The sequence below is a fragment of the Ornithorhynchus anatinus genome, chromosome 4 (assembly GCF_004115215.2).
Source record: "Ornithorhynchus anatinus isolate Pmale09 chromosome 4, mOrnAna1.pri.v4, whole genome shotgun sequence".
Lineage (NCBI taxonomy): Eukaryota > Metazoa > Chordata > Mammalia > Monotremata > Ornithorhynchidae > Ornithorhynchus > Ornithorhynchus anatinus.
In genome coordinates, this window is record NC_041731.1 from 67,328,595 (window position 1) to 67,348,978 (window position 20,384).

Genomic DNA, 20,384 nt, shown 5'->3' on the forward strand with positions numbered 1-20,384 from the left:
CAACTCTGGTAGAGAAATGTTCTTTACTTCAAGGCTTTTATCTTCATTCCCCAGACTTGGGGAAAGAGATCAGGATAAAGTGATATTTTTGCAAGTTTCCATAATGTATTAGAATAAAAAGTAACCTCTGATGTCAGTATTACAACAGGAAATCCCTTCTCAGCATGTCATAACTCCATTTGTACCAAGTGCTACCAGACCTTACCTTAATGGCCTCACAACATTTGTCAGATGGTCCTTGAAATATGATTTTTAAAAACTGACATCTAGGCAAACCCCACCCCCAATCTAAAACTCCAATCCTGCTGTGTCTGCTCAAAAGCCTAGTGGTGTCATCAGAGTTCAGGCAGGAAAGTGAGCTCTCTCTTACAGTAGCTGTCTGTGAGGAATTCTATCATTTTGTGAATATTGTTCTTGGGATGAAAATGGGATTGCTTCTATTTCTACCTTTAAGAAATGTGACTGGTCAGGTATTTTTTTTCAAGTTAGTTTTGCCCTGAGCATAATTGCTACTTTCTCTGATTGACTCAAGTTATTCACTTATGCTCAGTTTTGCCTCCTCAACAATTATTCTTGGCTCTTTTTCTAGAAATAACTCACTTCTGTCACTTCTGGGTACAGGACAGGCTAAGAAAATGAAGGAGAGTCTAGTCTGTAAGCTCCCTGTGTGGAGATCATGTGCACCAGCTCTATTCTACTCTTCTCTCCTAAGCTCTCCACAAATAGAAAGTGCACAATAAATGGATACTATCGATTAAAAGCATATACCATGCAGCAAATATGGGAGAGATGTTTAGGGATGCAAAAACTGTGATCAAACATTAAGAAGTGGGGACCAAGAGGAAATAGTTGACTCAAAGAGAAACAGAAAAAGGGGCTGAAACCCTTATTTTTCCCTTCCCTTCGCCTGCTAAAATCACATCTTGCATGGCTTGCTCCTTCAAAGCAATCCTCTGTACCTTGCCCTCAACTCTTCCATCTTCTATTAATTTTGACTCTCTTCCCAAAGAAATGAATTCCTTCCTTCCCCTTCCAATCTGCCAAACCACATCCCTCCTACACCTTCAAGGCCCTCCTAAAAAACACCTTATCCAGGAGCTCTTTCCTAGTAATCCACCTCATCATGTCAGCCATCTTCCATGCTTCTGTACAAAAAGAATTGTTTATTCTGTTTATTTAATCATTCATTTTTTCATTATTTTCTTGTTACCAGTTTTCTCTTTTCATCTGTGCACTGGTATCCTAATCTTTGGGTGTTTGATATACCCCATCACCAAATCCATAGCACTTATGTACATACCTTTAAAATTATATATTATTAACTACTTATTTATTTATATTAATGTCTGTTTCCTCCTGTGGACTGTAAACTCTTTATGGGCAGGAAATGTGTCTGCTAATTCCATTGTCCTCTCTCAAGTGCTTAGTAAAGTGCAAGGTAAGTGCTCAAAAAATACCACTGATTGATTCTCTTGTTCTAGTGTATGCAGGCAATCTGGGCCTTACTTTCTTCCTTGTTAGCAGCTTTAAGATATTAAAAGAACTGTAGGAATTACTATAGTCAGTGGGCAGTAGCCTCCATTTTGAAAACTAATGGAGAGTTGTGAAGGTGCACTTGAAGACAGGCAAAATGAATATAGAAGGGGTGCCTGTCTATAAAGAAGGAAAAAGAATTATTCTGGACACCTTAGGGTATAAATTTAACTTCTATATTAGAAAAATACTGGAAATTGCTTTTGTGGGGAAAAAATCATAAAAGCAATTTATAAACCCCTTGAAGAGAAGAGAGACCTGGGAAATATCAAGCCTGATTTCATAAAAAAAGTTCTGTCAGATAAATCCATTATCCCCTCCTTTAATAGGGATATCTTTTAGCCAATCATTAGAGTTCTTCATGGTGACTTTAGCCATTGTGTGCTTTGCCAAAGATATCACCAATTTCAAAAATAAAGGGAAAATGGCATGCCTTAAAAATTGGCAACAGCTATGTCTGAACATTCCTGTTGTGGACAATCTATCTTTGACAGCCTGTCTAAAAGCTATATTTGAGAATAGCGTTTACATTCCAAAGTCTAGTTTCAATCTGTGAAGTCACAGTGCTTAGTCTTTCCTTCCCAACCAGGACAACATTAGCAATTGGCTTTACTAGACATTACTTGGACTCTGTTCCCCATTATGAGACAGGAATTGTGTCCAACCTGATAAACTCCACTCTGCCCCAGTGCTCAGAACAGTTTTTGAAATATAGTAAGTGCTTAACAAAGTCATTAGTTGCTATGGTGGTCAGAGACTCCTTTGTCTACCTGGATTTAAATGTTCTCTTTCATGCCTATCATGTGAGGGGAATTATGGTCCTGCTGATGGAGATCTATCCAGCATGGCAGAGAGACTTCCTCAGTCTCCTTGAAATCTTAGTAAGTAAAATATCTGTCCAAAAGGAAGAATTTCCACTCATATATGAATACTACTTCAGTCTCTGAGATACCCCAGTTGTGGCGAGATACTTTCCAACAAGCAGAAAAATTGTTTCTTAGTTGTTTGGAGGTACTAGGTGTTACTAGAGCTGAAGAATAATGTTACTTGGAGGTATGGCTTTGAGGCAGGCACATGGGTCTAGAAGTTTCTGGTGTTCCTGCCATTTTCAGAGTTACTGTCAGTCAGTCAGTCATTCATATTTATTGAGTGCTTACCGTATGCAAGCACTGTACTAAGCACCTGGGAGAGTACAGTTTAGCAGCATAATAGACACAATGAGCCAAGTGGGAGAGACAGCAACAATATAAATAAATTACAGATATGTACATAAGTGTCAAGGGCCTGAAAGAGGGGTTGAATAAAGAGAGCAGATCAGCATGATGCAGAAGGGAGTAGGGGAAGAGGGAAGGAGGATTTAGTTAGGGAAAGCCTCTTGGAGGAGATTTGCCTTCATTAAGGCTTTGAATGGGGGGAGAGTAATTGTCAGATATGAGGAGGGAGGGCGTTCCAGGACAGAGGCGGGATGTGGGGGATAGGTCGGTGGTGAGATAGTTGAGAGCGAGGTACAGTGAGAAGGATAGCATTAGAGGAGCCAAGTGTGCAGGGTGTGTTGTAGTAGCAAGGTGAGGTAGGAGGGGGCAAGGTGATTAAGTGCTTTAAAGTCAGCGGTGAGTAGTTTCTGTTTGGTGTAGAGGTGGATGGGCAACTACTGGAAGTTCTCAAGGACAAGAGAAACATGGCCTGAATGTTTCTGTAGAAAAATGATCCAGGCAGCAGAGTGAAGTATGGACGGGAATGGGGAGAGACAGGAGGCTGATACGGCAATCAAGGTGTAAGTAATATAGATAAGTGATTGAATTAACGTGGTAGCAGTTTAGATGGAGATGATGGGGCAGATTTTAGTGATGTTGTAAAGGTCGAACCTATAAGATTTAGTGATGGATTAAATATGTGGGTTGCTACTCCAATCCCATTCTGTTACCTCCTACTCTTGATTTAAAGGAGCCCATCAGAGAGAAAAAGGGCAGGCATCTGCCATCCCCCCCCCCACCAAGTGTTGCCTCCCAGTCCTCTTGTGGCAGGGATCTGCCAGGGTGATGAGGGAACGAAGATGCACTCCCCTGGTCAGCTTTCGAGAATACATTGTTGTGTGATTGGAATAGTACATAGTAAAATAGCCACGGGAATAGTACATTTGTGTTAAGAACATAAGCTATAAAAAATAGGTGAGAAGAGCTAATTGTGTATATGTGTCACATGCATGAGCTAAGGGATCATGGGGGCAGACATGTATGCAGCTTAATTACTGGACTTTCTTATTGGTAGTGTATATTGCTCCTGGACGAGTTGCTCAAAATTCTGTTTCAATGGAGAGTACTGGGTGTTTCCGTTAAAATGTTTCATTAACTTTAATAGAGAAGCAGGAAAATCATCTGCCTTAGCAGCTATGGTTCCCTTTCCAGTATCCAGTTTACTTATGAGGAACAATCCTAGTAAGAATTTGTGATATTTAGCTAATATTTTTTCTACTCACCTTGGAGTATACAAACATCTTGCATCAGCAAAGTTATAAGCATGCCAACCTTTTATTTTGTGTATGAAATTAAGTTATTAGTGATATTAATGCAATTTTTGTTGCTAAAGAAATTATGCAGCTGTCACCTTATACTTGATCATATGTTGTATATTGGCTAAATGAATATGAAGTGCTGTTGTATTAAAGAGGTTTTGTTGATCTCTCTAAAGCTGTGAAACATTTTTAAACTTCCTTGAAAATGTTTTCAAAGCATTTTATTTAGGGACTCTTAGTGAAATTATTCCTTCGTATATTTGATGGTACATTAAAGGCTTTTCCCTTAAACAGCTTTTAAATTACAGTCATCAAAAATATTTAACATGTAAGACCAAGTCATATGCAAACACATTAGCATAGTGGATTATCAAAAGAGAGATATCAGTTATGACGACTCTACATCATCCTAATTTTCCACGGTGTATGAATGATCTTGGCCACTATGGACAAACCCTTTGAAATTACTTATGATTATCTTTTATGGAATTTTGGCTTCAGGACCCTGATTCATCCAAATATCAATGTGAATTGCTGAGTTGAGTGTAGAAATATGCAGGAAGATACATTATGAAAGAAGCCATCTAAAATCTTATCGAGAGGAAAACTTGATTTGTACTAATATACGTTATTATATTGTCACACTAACTTTTGGCTAGTTGATATGTGCTAATTTCTAGCGCATTCCATAAGCGCAGCAACATGAGACGAGGTGGGGCCTAATGGATAGAGCGTGGACCTGGGAGTCAGGGGGACCTGGGTTCTAATTCTGGCTCCACCACCACCTGTCTGCTCTGTGAAATTGGGCAAGTTACTTGTCTTCTCAGTGCCTCAGTTGCCTCATTTGTAAAATGATGATTTAGCCCCTTGTGGGACAGGGACAGTGTCCAACCTCATTTGCTTGTATCCACCCCAGCCTTTCGTACAATGCCTGGCACAAAGTAAACACTTTAGAAATACCATTGTTATAATTATTATCATTATTATTATTATGTTGCTGCAAGGAGAATACTTTCAAATACCCATGTATCTTCTATCCTAAAAAAATATTCCATGACCACCCCCGACCCTTTCAAGCTATCGCATCTCCCTCCTACCATTACTGTCCAAACTTCTTGAATAAGTTATTTCCCTCTGGTCCCACTATTTTCCTCTCCACCTACCTCCTTTCTCAACACCATGCAGTCTATCTTCAGTCCCCACAGTCCACTGAAGCTGTTCTCCAAAAGCTATAGTGACTTCCTCCTTGCTAAATCTAATAGACTCTACTTCTTCCTAATTTTCCGTAATGTCTCAACTATCTTGGCCACTGTGAACAAACCCTTTCTCCTGGAAACACAATCAAATCTTGGTTTCACTGACATGGTCCTTTTCTGCTTCTCTTAAGCTCTGGAAGCACCTTTTCAGGTTATTTCGGAGGCTCCTCCTCTACTTCTTGCCTCCTAATGGTAGTCGTTCCTCGCAAAGCAGTTTTTGGTCCCTTTCTACCCTGTATTTACACCAATACTTTTGGGGAACTCATCTGCTTCCATGGCTTCAAGTATCATCTCTACCCAGTTGGCTCCTCAGGCTATCTCTACAGCCCTCATATTTTCTCATTCATTCATTCATTCATTCAATAGTATTTACTGAGTGCTTACTATGTGCAGACAACTGTACTAAAGGCTTAGAATGTACAGTTCGGCAACAGAGACAATCCCTGCCCAATGACAGCTCACAGTCTAAATGGGGGAGACAGACAGCAAAGCAAAACAGAACAAAACAAAAACAAGACAGCATCATCAAGATAAATAGAATCAAGGGGATGAATGCTTCATTAAGAAAATAAATAGGGTAATAAGTAATATATACAAGTGAGCACAGTGCTGAGGGGAGGGGAAGGGGGAGGAGCAGAGGGTGGGGGGGAGAGGAGGGGGAGCAGATGGAAAGGGGGGCTCAGTTTGGGAAGGCCTCTTGGAGGAGGTGAGCTCTCAGTGGAGCTTTGAAGAGGGGAAGAGAGTTAGTTTGGCAAAACTAACTCCTGCCTTGAGGGTATCTCTACCTGGATGTCTTGCCCTCACCTCAAATTCAACATGTCCAAAATCTAATTTCTCATCTTCCCTCCCATGTTCTCTCCTGGGTCTTAATTTTCCATCACTCTTGACATTGCCATATCTTAGCTGTTTCATACATCTGCAACCTAGGCATTATCCTTAATTCATATCTGTCCTTCAACATGCATCTTCAGCCAATCATAAATCTTGTCAGTTTTATCTCCAAAACACCTCCAGGATTGCCTCCTTTCACAACATCTGAACAGCTTCCACATATTTCAAGCTTTTGTCATTATCTCAGTTACTGTATCAACCACTTCCCTGACCTCTGTACCTCCAGCCTCTCCCCCTCCCTTCTCCAATCTGTACTTCAACTGTTTCCAGATCATATTTATAAAAAAATCATTTTGCACACCTCTTTCCACTCCTTAGGTACTTCTAATGGCTGGCCATCCACCAACAAGGGACTCCTCACCATTAACCTCAAGACACTCAACCCCCTCTACTTATCCTTGTTGCTCTCCCACAACAATCCAACAATTAGGCTGCACATGATACTCCTCTAATACCAGCCTACTACTGTACCTCATCTTATCTCTCCCACCATCAGTTCCTTGATCACTGATTGATGTTTACATCAGGTTAAAAAATGTCTCCAACATTTTAGGGAAAACATGAGTTTTCATACTCAGGCTGACCCTTTGGTCTTCCCCATTTTTCTTTCTTAAAAAAAGAAAGAAAGAATCCAATGCCAGAACTAAATGGATCTTTCATTAGAATTTTCCTTTTTTAATCTAGGGTGTGCTCCAAGACTCACCACCTGAAGATGTGTATTGGCACCAACTACTGAAGATTAAAGCTAGCTTTACAGGAATTTGCCAGGTTATCATATCACTTTCAAAAGCAAAATACCCTTTATGAAACAAAATTCAATCTTCAAGCATTATGCATGTTTGAGATATGTAGCTAGGCATGGTCAAAAGTGACATCTCTGAAGATAAATTTTACTTAACAAAAGACATACGATCAGCAATTGATTTTGTGCAACTCGGAAGGATATTCTTTGCTGTTTTGGTGTATTTACTATTTGGTTCAAAGTGTTCGTTTTGATTCTGCTCATTAGTCACATGATCTTTCCACAGGGTCTGCCTCAGTGGGCACCACCACTCAATGTCTCATTATTTGAGTTTGTGCTTTAAAATTTTTCTTAGGCTTTTATGATTTGTGAACACCTTTCTTTAGAGGCTCTTTGAATACCTTGCCACCTTGATTCGTTCTCCACTCAATTTCCCTCCCAGTAAAGTTGCCTGATAAGGAGTGCAGTTGAAGATATAATTTGTCCCAGCTAAGTATGAAATTTTCAGATCTATTCTGTAGTCAAATGACGATAAATCCCTGTCTCCATTCAAAACTATTTAATCTGCAAAGCCAAGTCATTAACTGGGTCATAGTTTTCAAATAGATGACATTGTCAGAGCAGTCTTTCTGCCATGTAGGAGGAGATCTGGGACAAAGAAGAGAAAAATCCTGTGAATAAATAATGTCAGAATAAAGACAAATGTTGATGGTTAAGTAGAAGTTTTACAGTATCCATTCAAACAGCTTTTCTTTACTGAGTATATGTTAAGATCAAATTCTTTAAACCACTCCAACACTTCTTTTCAAAAGAGCAGGATTTTTTCTCCACATCACTTTTTGATGGTATCAGTGATCAAAGGGACATACACTGTTCATATGCTTCCTCTGTACTTCAGAACGAGGGGTGACCTGGCGGCTGTATAAGTGCCCTTGTGTGGTTGCTTGGAAACTTTGGCCCACACAAGTGTCAACTTTCTTTCATGGCTCGAAAGGAAAGCGGAGACTCACAGAGAGCTTTAGTCCTCAAGAAATAAAGGTCCTTGTGTGTTTTAAAACAAGTGTCTCACCAGGAGATAATGGTGGAGCTGTGGGTTATAAATGATGCATTTTGTTCGTTTCGCTTGGGTAATGGCACCAGGGGGAAAAAAGTTCATCGCTGTCTTATCAAAATACTGTGACATTTTTCCTTCCCCTGTACAATTGCCTATCACTTTCTTCTGCAAGAACAGCCACCAAATCTCTCTGATTGTAGGGGTGACATAATCTCTCATCAAAAATGGGTGGTTTATATTCATTTTTGTTCCCATCCTAAACTTTAAGGAAGCAACTAACCTTATTAAAATTACTGCCCCTTTTTTCTGTTAAACTATTTCACCTTAGAAACATAGTTCCCTAGCTAACAACTAGTAGTTTTTTTTTGCTATTATCAGAGCAGTTACACTAGTCACTGCCATCAATATGATGAATTTGAATGACAACTTTTTAAAGTTATTAATAACGTTTTCCTTCTGTGTGTGTTTTTCAAATGGACTTATTTTAATTTGTTCCTAATAAGTACAAGGTCATATGTCCTTAAGTATTGTTGATTCTAATGTGATTTTAAGACAGGCAATCATTATTTGATCCTGTCAACATATTCTTCTCTCCAAACCACTCATCAGTGGCTGGTGTGTATATATATATATACAAACTTGCTAGGTTGATATTTTAAAATAAATGTATTGGAAACACATTAATACACTTTACAGTGTAGTCTCTGGAAAACTGTATTTAGCACTCTTTCACTGAACTCTGTATTTTTATAAAAAATTGGTAAAGAAAACTAACTGGATAGTCCCTGAATAGTACTACTGTTTATATAGCTGATCTGAAGCTGGCAACTTAAAAGCAGCGTTACAGTACTAACCGATATTAAGAATCTGGACAACTATTAATCTCGCTTTTTTTTTCTGCCACAGTTGTGCCTACTCAGTCTTTCACAGTTTGATAGCAACATGGCCTATTGGAAAGAGCACAGGCCTGATAGAGAACTGAGGTTCTAATCCAAGCTCTACCACTTGGCTGCTGTGTGACCTTGGGCAAATCATTTAACTTCTCTATGTATTAATATTCTCATTTGTAAAAGGGGATTCAAGTATGTTCTCCCTCCTATTCTAACTGCAAATTCCCTCTGGGACAGGAACATCTCTGACCTGTTTAACTTTGCCATGCTTGACATATAGAAAGACCTTAAATTATTCCACAATTGTAGTATATAGAGAGCACAGGCCTGGGAGCCAGAAGGTCATGGGTTCTAATTCCTGATCTGCCACTTGTCTGCTGTCTGACCTTGGGCAAGTCGCTTCACCTCTCTATACCTCAGTTACTGCATGTGTAAAATGGGATTGAAACTATGAGCCCCATGTGGGACAGGGACTGTGTCTAACCCAATTTGCTTGTATCTACTCCAGAGCTTAGTACAATACCTGGCACATAGTAATCACTTAACAAATACCACAATCATTATTATTAATAGTAGTATTTCCCAACTTTAATTGTTTCCTTGGTGTACTTTTAGTGTTTCAGGAACAATCTGGTTCTCTTCCATATTGAATTTCATCTATTTTTATTCTATCTTCCCTATTCTCCCAGATCACTTTGAAATCCACTTTGGAATGTAATTCAAAGTGGCAACTGCCTGCTCAATTTAGTACTACAAATTTGAACCCCAAGCTCTAATCCTTCACTCAGGTTACAACTGAAGATAATAAATGCATCTGATATCAGGAATGATCGATGGGCTAATCCTTCATCTGATAGCCCAACTTGATAATGGCACCTTTTTAATATACACCAGCATACCTTGCAATATTATCAATAGATCTGGGCTCTGGAAATGACCTAGCAAATTTGACTAGCCTTAAAAGTTAATCAAAATTCTGAGACTACTTCACGATGGCAAGACATGACCAAATCCATTCTTTCTCAGGCTGTCACTGGGGATGTCACATGAGATAGAGTAAGAGGTTTTACTGGTAGAGATAAATTACATACATTGCTTCTCCAGAGTCTCCTGGACATGCCAAACTGTCAGAGAAATAATTTAACTATGTTTTGCTCAATTTGCTCTTCATGAAAACCTAGTGGTTTCTTCCAAATATCAACATTAGCTATATTTATTTAGCTCCTACTGTGTTCAGAGAACCATATTTGACACTCGGGTAACATTACTAAAGAGGAAAGGATAGGATCCCTGGTCTCAAGAAGGTTACAATGCAGTGGGTGAGAAGAACAGCCAAAAATAAGATCCATTTACCAGAATTAAGAGTGAGAGAAGAGTGTGTGTCTGTAAAGTCAGGGAATTATCTAGTTTTGGGAGAATCCTGGGAGTATCTTATCTCATCTCTTGGGATAAATCTACACATGGAAGAAATAGCACAAAGCATCTCATTCTATCAAGTGGGTGAGTTCTTTAAGCAATATATCCATCTTTACAGACTGGCAATTTCTAGGGAATTAAAGAATCTCATCTAATACAGGTGGCACTTGAACTATTTTTTGTTGTTCTGGTCAGAGCAGAAAGTCATTTTTAGGTCTCTAGCAATTAATGAGGAGAGTCAGTCAACTCTAAAGGTTTTGTGCCTGTTTTGACATCACCAAAGGAAAAATGTGGCAGAGGATCAATTATCAGTTACTTTCAGTGACTGACTGCATTGAAGTAGGTAGCAACATGATATTGTAGTTGGTTTCAACAAAGTCACAAATGTTTCAAAAGTAAAACACAAGTTCTTAAAGTAGAGAAACTTGTGGAAAGGGCATAGAGGATCAAATAATTTGGTATTCTTAGCTATTAGCACCCTTCCCATAGTGGGGTAATAGTGACCGTTCTAACAAACTCTTTGGTTCTTGAACACGTAGGACTGTACAGGAGCTAAGTAATTTGTGTAACCGAGATAATCAGCTGCTTAAGTACTTTAGGAGATGTTTATCCTGCCGGAAGTAATGGCACTGATATAAAAGCTTCGGAAGCTGCTTGAGGCTAGCCTTTTTGATATACACCTCACTGATTCATTTGAGCCTGTATATAATTGTCAACTTCAAATAGCAAAATTAGTCACAATGGAATGTCCTTAGTACTTGAATACTCAGAGAAGCCTATATATCAGTTGATGAGGGAATGATAGAAACAGTCAGAAGTGGAAATGACTTGTGTTTATAACATATTCCACATAATATGAATGGATTAAGTTGTACTTGTTTTGGAGCAGAACTAGCTTCATTTTGAAATTAAGGAGCAGCTATTCTGGACTTTGATCTTTGTCTGGAATTGGTTGGTTTTTCTCAACTCCATAGTTAATTGTCATATCGGTCTCTGTCCTCAAACTGTAAATGAATGCTTATTATATTCAATATATCCATTGATTATTGTAATCTACCTGATTATTTCAAAAAGAATCTTGCCTTGTCTGTTTGCCCAGAGTCATGGACAGCTCCATTATGGGGATTCTAATGATTAATGTTCATGGGATAGAGAATTGACAGATGGCCCCACTTCAGTATCATTTTTGACCTCTTGTAAATTTTCGTGTGGTGGAATTATTGAACTCAGATTTCACTTAGTTCCATGTTTCTGAATGCACCATTGTATTCACACTTCATTCATTCAACTGTGTTTATTGAGTGCTTACTGTGTGCAGAGCACTGTATTAAGTGTTTGGGAAAGTACAACACAAAAATAAACAGTGACATTCCCTGCCCACAATGAGCTTATATGTTTGTGGTATATATAGATTCCTGATAAACAATATGAACATGATCATCCAAGTTTGCTTATGATGAATAGCTATCTGGGAAAATATTTTCCTTAAACCCTTTATTAAATCCTCCAGTTCTAGGGACTCAAAAAAATCAATTAATTGTATTGATTGAGTGCTTACTGTGTGCAGAGCACTGAAATAATAGTGTTGGTATTTGTTAAACTCTTATTATGTGCCAAGCACTTTTCTAAGCACTGGGGGAGATACAAGGTAATCAGGTTGTCCCAGGTGGGGCTCACAGTCTTCATCCCCATTTGACAGATGAGGTCACTGAGGCACAGAGAAATTAAGTGACTTACCCAAGGTCACACAATAGAGAAATGGCGGAGCTGGTATTAGGACCTACGACGTTTGACTCCCAAGCCCATGCTCTTTCCACTAAGCCACACTGCTTCTCCTAAGTGCTTGGGAGAATACAGTATAACAGAGTGGGTGGCATGTTCCTTAACAATGAGCTTACAGTCTAGAGGGACTTTGTTGGTAACTGACTCTTTCCAAGAGGTCTTGAGCACATCAGAAGCTCTTTATTCCAAAACCTCACTTTTCTTTCCTTGCCTCTCTGAGCCCTGTGAATACATATTTACAATTTCCAATCTCCTGACTACAACAAAACGTCCACTCAGTAAATATTATTCATCTATGTGATAAGTGGGCCGAATTTCCCCTGTGTTTATGATGAGAAGATGTTTAGCAGTGTAGGCTCCTATTCCTAGTGAGAAATGACAAGACATTATACATAATTTTACCATTCAAACATGACTAGTATTTGAAATTGTGTACTTTGGGCTATATGCAGTTTTCTAGCTTTCTCTAGGAAGGGCATTTTAAAGACTCAGTGAATATTGGAATTTGGATGATTTCTTTAAAGGGGATAAAGAAAAAAGCCATATTGTACTAAGTCTTGGTTATTTGCAATGGGTGCTATTTTATCTCTTCACATCCTATGGCAAGACTCAAGGGAAGAATCAAATAATCTTTAATATAGTTCACGGTAGATAATAGACTTCAGAAAGTGATTCTGATACCCGCAGTAATGGTGTACCTGGAAGGTTTCTTTGCCTGTGCATGTGGGCCTACATTAAAGGAATGGAGAAGGCGAATTTTTTAAAAAAAGCATAGAGATTCAACGATGGCATAGATATTTTTGATCAAGCTCTAAATTGAGTGATTATAATGAATTCAAAAAGATGGGAGACATTTTAAGACTCCCCCTGTTAATGAAAAAAATGGGAAAATATGTACATGGTAAGGTCCATTCTGCATATTTCACGGAATATATACCTGCTGAGCTTTTAGGTTTATTGTTCGGAGATTTTTCAGGTAAGAAATTCTGCAAAACTGCTAGAACACCTAGAAATCATTCTCTGCCAAGCATGGCTACCCATAAATTATAAGCTGTATGGGAAAAATAGGAACATTGACAATCAGTATAATTTCTATGCAGTGCAGATTGCAAATTCCATGAGCAGATTCTGGAGACACATTTATGGACTTAAGACATGTTTCTGGCCTTCAATGCTATTTTCAGTTGTGAAAATACGTCAAGACAGCCAAAGGATCACATACCATTTGCATGATGAGTGTTAGGCTAATATTAAGATGTGGAAAAGAAATGAGTGTCTGAGCAAAGGGAAGATGAGAAAAGTGTCATTTTTTGCAAATTCTTGGACTTGTGGTTGCATTATATTTAACATTAGGCTAAGCCTGTACCTTTCAAAGAATTCCTTTGAGTCAGAGTGTATGTTACTGTCTGTGGTCATGTATATTACATGGGTCATTACATATACATGTAATATACATTACATATTACATGCCGATTGGAGAAAGGCTACCTTGTTTTATTTTCTACTCTCTAAGAAATTATTTATGTATTTTCTGTCATCCTTATTTTTGGATTCCTTTCTTGGAGGCGATGAGTGCTACCAAAGGTAATGTCAATACTTATGTACTGTATACGAGCATGGTTGAAAAAGAGACCCTGCTCCCTGAAGTCCTTTTCACATAGATATATGTCATCTGGTTGACACTTATCCACCTTTGGCAGGGACCATTTCTATTCTGTCCCTGAGCCATGGATTTGTACAGTGCCTTTTGTTACATAGAAGTTCACTATCCCCGATTGCTTTACGTCACTTGAGTCTTGTTATCTGCAGTTTTTCCCTAAGAGCTATCTGCTTGTATGCACTACTTGAAAGATTAGTCAGAATGTCCTTTTGGGGTTCATTCCTAGAATCCTAACAACTGCAGAGAGCCAATAGAAGGTCATTCAGTCTACCCATATGCTTTCAGATCTGATCTTAAATGCAGGATGTCAGAAAGAGACTTGTCCACCCTCTCCCAACTTTTCATCCTGCTCACTGTGTGACCTTGGGCAAATCATTTAACTGCTTAGTTTCCCCATCTCTGAAATGGGGATTAAATACCTGCTCTCCCTCCTACGTAGACTTTGAGGCCCATATGGGGTAGGAGCTCTGTCCCATCTGATTACTTGATATCTATTCCAGTGCTTTGTATAGTGCTCAGCACACAGTAAGCATTGATCAAATGCCACAATTACCATCATTATCATTATAGTTGTTGTTGTTGTTATTCCTGAACAAAGTGCAACCTGCTTTGTTAATTTGCTGCATTGGTTCACCATCCCTCTTGTCAAAGTTCTTCCTAATGATCAACACATAGCCATTTATTTGAAATTTTAAGCACATTCCTCTTGCCATGAACTTTCAATCTTTGCAAAATAAAATAAATGTGAATAAAGGTTTTTTTAAAATATGATCCAACATTCACCTATTCAATCTAGTTTTATAGGAATATTTTGAGGAGCAAGTAAATGTGATAAAGTAGAATTGATTTAGTAAAATTGCCTTGTTACTACTAAGATGGTAGCTATGGAACACACAGTTCTGACCTTGTTAAATGTGCTGGAAGGAGTAGAGTTGAGGGTTCTAATTTCTGCTTTATTCCTGGCTTGCTGATTGACCTTGAACAGATAAATCCATGAGTTTCCTCATTTGTCAAAGGGTCTAGTCAAAAAGGTCTGCTTAAATCCTTATCACATAGATAGGAAGCTCCATTTAAAGAGACATGCTGCTCTCAAATAAGACACTGTATGTTGTGAAGGTGATTTCAGGGTTCCACAGTCTCTCATTTCTTGTGAATCTCCCTTGTGCTACTATTTTCCAGTGATTCCAAAGGTGTTCCATTTGCTGAGGAAATAGATGGGCTTGTAGAGAAAAGTGGAAAAAAATCAGGAAGAAGTTCCAAAATTCAGAAAATTACAGCTGGAAATATTTTCCCTTGTGTTTCCTTTTTTCTCTCAAGTTACTTAACAGCAGACAATATTTATGAATATGAAATTCAGCTTTTGCATTATACATCATTATCATCTCAGTGCCACAACAGGGCTTTGAAACATTTTGCTGTTGTCTGCAGTTTCTTCTAGTTACATTGTTGCAAAACTGACCTACAGAATTCTAACTTCTTATCTCTGAAGTTAAAACGTAGCTCTATATTTTCAAATCATGCATCTGGTCTCATTTATCACCAAGAAAAGCTGTGCCATTACTTCCTTCCTGTTGAAGCTATTGTTCCCTATTAAACTTCAAAAGCCTTCCCGTGACTAAGTACTAAGCTGGTTTTTCACTCTCACGTGAAGAAGCATGGCGCCAACTAAATTTGCATATATTTTGAGAGTGCTATCTGCAATGATCTGTGGCTCCCTAGGCAGATTTGAAAATGGGCACATCTCTCTACAATGCAGGCATTCAAGTTGTGCCCCAAAGGCAGCACTTTCCATAGAAACTGCTGTGGGTAAATGGATTTTAATTTAATTGTAGGCCTAAGCCTACAGGCTCAACTTCACTGGCCAATATTCATAAATCTTGCACGAGTTCGGTAGTGTTTCCCTATCAGTGGGCATGTCTTGTACTCTTGCTTTTCAAATAATATAAATCATCAAGCTTCCTAGGATTCTACAACCTGTAGGCTTAATGCTTTCTTAATAGCATGAGTCCTTATTCACTTCACCACCACTGCATTTTTGCTCAGAAACGGGATTTCCTGAGAATCACGTGTACAGGTTAATGATCTGAGAATTCTCAAGGTACATTCTGTTCTGCCATAACATGTGTTTTCTCTGTGTCCAGGGAGAGCAAACTATGGATTGCGAGGCATATGTGGCTCTTCTGCACTTGCTGTGCATTTCAATCAATCATATTTATTGAGCACTTACTGTGTACAAGGAGATACCAAATGCATCTCCTTGTGAGATCCTTGTGGCAGGATTTTCACCTGTCTCCCTCCCCATCACCCACTGACTCCTGTTAGTTCCCACCACCCACCCTAGGAATGCCTGCTGATTGTCGCAAGTCCCCCACCTGTTTGTACCAACCAGGACCTTCCTGGACTAGGGGAACCTCAGTGATACATAGTAGAGTTCAAACCACACCTCTAATCACCAAGGCTACTGTGGAAAGTTTTTTACTTAGTTTTACCAACTGTGCAAGGGGCTGACATGTAACACACAGTCACTCCACTCCACCAAGGGTCCAATACCAGTCTGTGGTCAAAGGAGCCCATTCTGCCAATGTTGCTTCTTTCTGCTTCCAAGTGCTCCTCTCCTGCTACTCTCAGTGTGCTTCCTTCTTGCTTCTCTGCATACTTCTGCCTCTTTGCCTGCCTCCATGCTGCCTCCCGGTGACTTCTTTGCCATTCAAAGCCACCTCCTTTTATCTGCCTTAGGTGTTGCAGCTGTGGCTCTATGTGGCAGTGATTGATTGATCCAGGCCCATTACCAGGTGGAACAGGGAAATAAAACAATGCCTCCCTCCATGCTCCGCCCCCACAAGCCTGCAATCACCTGCCATCGAGTAGAACCCATCAGTGCCTCGAGAATTTCTTCCTTGTTGTTGTTCCTGGGATTACACAGAGTCACAAAAAGGCAGCTTGTTGTGGGTTCACCACATTCATCTCCATTTGCCACTAACATCCCTCTCCTCCCACCCCGAGTGACTGCTTGTAAAATAATTTTTCATCATCTGTGACTCTCAAACATATGATATTTTTGGCTTACAGCTTTAGCGCTACTAGGGCTTGGACATCTGTACACTATGCATGTTGGAAGGAACAAAATGGTAGAAATAGGGAATATTTTTCTGTCAGCATACATCTATCTGGATATAGCATGACACCAGGTTGGAAGAAATAGTTGCATAATAATAATAATGGTATTCATTAAGCACTTACTATTTGCCAAGCACTGTTCTAAGCACTGGGATAGATACAAGGCTCTCGTAATATCCCAAATAGACTACTGTGTCAGTCTTCTCTCTGATCTCCCTTCCTCCTCTCTCGCCCCGCTCCAGTCTATTCTTCACTCCACTGCCCAGCTCATCTTCCTGCAGAAACGCTCTGGGCATGTCACTCCCCTTCTTAAAAACCTCCAGTGGTTGCCTATCAGCCTCCGCTCAAAACACAAACTTCTCACTCTAGGCCTCAAGGCTCTCCATCACCTTGCCCCTTCCTACCTCTCCTCCCTTCTCTCTTTCTACTGCCCAACCTGCACGCTCTGCTCCTCTGCTGCCCACCTCCTCACCGTCCCTCGGTCTCGCCTATCCCGCCGTCGACCCCTGGGCCACGTCCTCCCGCGGTACTGGAATGCCCTCCCTCTTCACCTCCAACAATCTAATTCTCTTCCCCTCTTCAAATCCCTACTTAAAGCTCACCTCCTCCAAGAGGCCTTCCCAGACTGAGCTCCCCCCTTTTCCCTCTGCTCCCTCTACCCTCCCTTCACCTCTTGGCAGCTAAGCCCTCTTCTCCCCCCTTTCCCTCTGCTCCTCCCCCCTCCCATCCCATCCCCTCAGCACTGTACTCGTCCACTCAACTGTATATATCTTCATCACCCTATTCATTTTGTTTAATGAGATGTACATCACCTTGATTCTATTTATTTGCCATTGTTTTAATGAGATGTTCTTCCCCTTGACTCTATTGCCATTGTTCTTGTCTGCCTGTCTCCCCCGATTAGACTGTAAGCCTGTCAAAGGGCAGGGACTGTCTCTATCTGTTGCCGATTTGTACATTCCAAGCACTTAGTACAGTGCTCTGCACATAGTAAGTGCTCAATAAATACTATTGAATGAATGAATACAAGGTAATCAGGTTGTCCCACGTGGGCCTCACAGTCTTAATCCTCATTTTACAGATGAGGTAACTGAGGCCCAGAGAGGCTAAGTGACTTGCCCGAAGTCGCACAGCTGACAAGTGATGGAGCCAGGATTATAACCCGTGACTTCTGACTCGTAAGCCCGGACTCTTTCCACTGAGCCATGCTGCTTCTCATATGGCCTCAATTATGAGCACTGTTTTTCCTAAAGGCAAGGTTCTGCAAGAAGGCATTATCCATGACATTGGAGAACTGGGTGTGCTGTGTTTGTCTTTTAAAAGCATAGAATCATGGATTTGAAACAAACTCATTCATCAGGTCTTTTGCCTAGTCTCCAGACAGCAATACAACTGCAACAACTTGTAATTGTTAGGCCCCGTAACATAGAGGTCAAAATAAGAATTTCATTATTAGCAGCACATTGACCTTGATTCTCCCCTTTAACCCTCCTGGGATGGGTAAGAAAGTCTCACTTTGTGCTCATGATGAGCACCAGCCTGGAGCCATACTCGGTGAAACTCGGAGAAGAAACTGAGAACCCAGAACTCATATGCACACAGAAGATGTGTGCAGGAAGAGACTTGGGAATAGCCTGGAGTGGCTGGCCAGTGCCCCAGGAGAATGGTAGATGAGAAAGCTTATTCATTAGCCTCTCTCCTGACACTCCTAGCCCTGAGCCTGTAAAAATGTCTAGTAACCTGGTGGTAATTTAGCACAGAACTACTAGTGCAGTTCATGGAGAGTGGGAATATTAAAAAAATGCTGCATAAAGCTGCATGCAGGGGGATCCTCCATGACCATACTATGACCCAGAATCCTTGACACAGGGGAACCCTAGATCCCAATATTTTTGACTTCACAAGGAACTTACCCCTGAATTAATTTCTCCAGTTGCACTTTTAAGAGTGCTCCCTAGGTACCTGTTGAAGTGCTGGCAGGGGAAAATAGATGGTAAGCTCTCTGATGATATGGATCAGCTCTTGTTTCTTCCCTAAACATAACTGCTTAAGCTCTAGATTTTGCTAATGGGAGGAGCTCAACAAGTAATGGTAGATTAATATTTACAATTGAGCACGATTCCCTAATTCTTAAAATGACTGAGTGCTCCATCCACCGCTTGTAGCCCTGAAAGCACCACATGATGGGCAGTGACAGTGGAGTAGAGAACCAAGTACAATTGGTGGCTATGTGCTTTTATTGCAGTTAGATTAAATTCACTTGTGCCCGATCTATAGTTTCTTCCACTACCTTCCTTACTCAGACTTTTGTAGTAGAAGTTAGCACGTTTGAATGTAAAGTGCCTCGGGTTTCTGATTCTGGTAAACTCTTACATAGCTTGACTTCACACGTCCTGGATTCCCTAAGATTTGATTTATATGTGCCCACCAAATCCCAGGAGGTAATGTGCTCTACTCTCATGTCCTGTGGTTTGATTAGCCAAATTCAAACTTGATTTAACAAGAAGCGATTTTTGGGACAAGATATGCCCGTTGGGGAAGATAAAGAACTAGACACTATTTCATCAAAAGCTTTAGAGTTTTACTAAAAGTTTCTGAAATATGCCTATTTGATCCTTCCATAAAGCCTCAGATGCTTTAGAGAATGATCAATCCTGAAAAAAAAGTGGAGAAAAAATACATACATTTAATAGGAATTGTCACAGGGAAATCTAATTGTTAATTTAGTCTGGGGTAATGAGAACGTGCTGCTTTGAACTTCTGAAGCCTGTTGCACTCAAAAATTCTGTGCAGGTTTCTTAAATGTTTGTGTTTTCATGAATGAAAGATGGGAAAACTAAGGCATGTGAATAAGTTCAACAGGTGAAACTAATATGGCTTGTTTTAAAGATGCAAAAAGTATATATTTCTCTGTACTTAGAATCAATTAAAAAAAAAAGTGAATGTCTTTAGCGCTAGTGATTAGCCAGTTTGGGATGTAGGCAAGGGTCCTTGGTCTAGGCTAGTAAGCTCCTCTTGTAGACTCTCAACTCTTTATGGGTAGGCACTGTGCCTACCAACTCTATTATACTGTACTCTCCCAAGTGCTTAGTACAAAGCGCTGCTCACGGAGAGTGCTCAATAAATACGATTGATTGATTGATTAATCATGTTGTTTCATTCTTACTTTAGATTGCAACTGAAGACCAATTAGCAAATAATATCCTCATTGATTTGCATTCCTAAATAGACCCAAAAATCATTTGTTTACATGGCGGGTTTACAGGAAAGTAATTTACCATTCTGGGGATTTGCACCATTTTTAGATACTCTTGGACTCCTCGGCCACTCAGCAAGGCGATTGTGCTATCATGACATGTCAATGAACAACAAAGTATGGAAAAAACATTAACTGATTTTCCTGTAAGCCAAGAAAATGTGAAACTCTGACCCCAGTGCATCCCTGTTGCCTTCTGAAATGTTCTGCACAGTGAGATTTCCTTCCTGGAATAAAGGCTCTCTGCTTTATCAAAGGAGTGTTTTAAAATCAAA

General features: G+C 39.9%; 1 protein-coding gene across 2 annotated transcripts in view; it reads left to right on the forward strand.

Moving 5' to 3' along the window:
* ZFPM2 (zinc finger protein, FOG family member 2) overlaps positions 1-20,384 on the forward strand; it is a 513,000-nt gene that overhangs the window by 219,358 nt on the left and 273,258 nt on the right. The gene's annotated exons all lie outside the window — the stretch shown is intronic.